Consider the following 2,294-nt stretch of genomic DNA (forward strand, 5'->3'; position numbering starts at 1 on the left):
ATGATTTCTCATTTTAAAAACTATTCTTAGGAAGACGGTTAAGCTGTTTTTTTAAACAGAAGAAGGAAATGAAAATTATTAAAGTTTAATGACTCATCTAAGGCCATACAGCTGGTAGATGTGAGAACTGGAGTTTGAATCCAAGTTTTTCTTCCACACCCACAGCACCTACCATATAGAAAATCAGCAGAATAAACTTATCTTACTATTTTATCCAAATTTCATTTGTAAAATCCCAGACGGCCTACTACTCTGATATGGCAATATCTATCTTTCATAGTATTAATAAATAATTAAGAAAATCCATTATGTTCTTATCATGTGTTTGGAAAACAGTGTGATCACAGATAACAATAATAAGATATTCTTTTCCTCCATTCCAACAATTTAGACTGTTACTCAAAACAAGAAGCCCTCTGATTCAAATATAAAACACAGTATTCTATTTAGCCACAATCACAATGATCTGAAACTCCATTTTTGAGCCATTTCTGCATTACAAGAATCTAGCCTACATTTGTCCGTAATAGAGAGAATATTAAACTAAGAAGTCCCTGAAGAGGTCACGGTGTTGACAAAATTCAACATGACAGTGGAGCCTACACAGAGAAAGGAAACAAAGCTAGGCCCTTCCACACAGCCCTAAGTCCTCACGATGACCTCTCGCGATGAATTTGTTTTAAATCAGTGTCTCTTCATGCCGCACATATTCCCCAGTGCTTGCTTGATGAACTACCACAATCGCCATGGGGTCTACTTTCCTGAAGTCTTGTGTAGACTTTGCTGCCACCCCAAAGCCCAAAGGGATGTCTGTCATGGAGGATACCATGACTCCCTGGTACTGAGAAGTATTTTCAATGATTCGACCAAGTCCAGATTTCAGCACATGGTTAGCATACAAGAAGGGCTGCTCTGCTCCAGGCTTTATCCACGCTTTATACTTGGCATAGGGTGCTAGGTAATCCAGAGCTGTGATGTTCAACCAAAACTTGTGGGTCTGAGCGAATTTTCCGAAGCACGTTCCCAAAGACAGCAGCTTGTCACCGATGATACTGGCAGCCAACTTCAAGATCTTCTCACTCACGTAATACAGCCAGTCGTTGTGCAGCCTGAAACAGTAGGTGTCATCGGGCTTGTCGACCAGCAGCTGAAGATTTTGCTATCATCTCAAACATTACACAGGTCTCCTCTTCAGTCAGAGGCCGCATTTTCTCACTCGATTGGAACACGGGATCCTTGTGCCTCAGTCACTGGAAACAGAAGGTCAGCCGCCAGCCGCTCCTTGGCAACTTCAAACCCTGCCTCTCTAGCCGCTTTCCAGTCGTTCCCCACGCTAACACTCTGTAGCCTGGAGGACCATCGGGGAAAGAAAGCCGGCCTAGCGAGAACCATAGAGACTGGAAGTGAACCCCGGATGCTTCCCACAAGAGATTCGGAGCTGGTGCCGTGGGTGAGCAGGAGGGAAAGAGTTGCTGTTGCTGAGAAGATGGCGGCGAGGGCCACAATCGTGTCTTAGCTACGGCCTCAGCCACAGTGACCGCCACCACCACTGCTCTTGGGGAGGTGGAGGATGAAAGGCTCCTGGCGTCGCTGTTCCGGGACCGCTTCCCAGAGGCCCAGTGGCGGGAGCGGCCCGACGTGGGCCGCTACCTCAGGGAGTTGAGCTGCTTGGGGCTGTAACGCTAGCCGGAGCACCTGGCCAAGGAGCGAGCGCAGCTCGCCATCTGATTTCTAAGTTGAGGTCATAAAGAGCCGTGGAGCTTCTGTTCTGCTCATTCTTGAAACCACCTGAGGCACCACAGAAGTCTGACTACCCTGAGACCGCTGTGTCGTAGCGGCACACACAGACACTCCACCAGCAATCACAACTGAGCTGGTTCTTCAGCCATCTCCACCTAGGAGAGATGTGTGCAGAAGCTGTCCTAGAATTACATCTCCAGCCCTAGTCAGTCAAGTCATCCGCAGCCATCTGAGTCATACTAGCTGAGCTCCCAGAGCCATCTGTGTTGCGCTCTTTGACGTTTCTTAACACACTTCATTTCATAACCCAGGCTGTTACAGCAACCGCTTGGTGTCCAGAAGGAAACACAGAGTCCAAGACCAGATCCGTGGAGAAAATGGAGCAGCTGAATTCAAGACCCATGGAATTTAATATGTACCAGTCGTTTTGTGAATGAATGCGCCTGTAGAAACGTGTGAAAGGATCTACGCCAGGTTGGTGGCAGGGACAGGAGGTGAGAAAAAATATTAATCGCTCATTTTTTTCTTTATCTTTATTCTATTTCACTCTCACT

The 2,294-nt window shown here is 46.7% G+C and overlaps 1 pseudogene; it reads right to left on the bottom strand.

Annotated features, from left to right (window-relative positions):
* Window positions 1–679: 679 nt before the first annotated feature.
* LOC102995495 (60S ribosome subunit biogenesis protein NIP7 homolog) lies at window positions 680–1,208 on the bottom strand (annotated as a pseudogene).
* Between the last annotated feature and the right edge of the window lie 1,086 nt (window positions 1,209–2,294).

This window comes from Physeter macrocephalus, chromosome 7 (genome assembly GCF_002837175.3).
Source record: "Physeter macrocephalus isolate SW-GA chromosome 7, ASM283717v5, whole genome shotgun sequence".
Taxonomy (NCBI): domain Eukaryota; kingdom Metazoa; phylum Chordata; class Mammalia; order Artiodactyla; family Physeteridae; genus Physeter; species Physeter macrocephalus.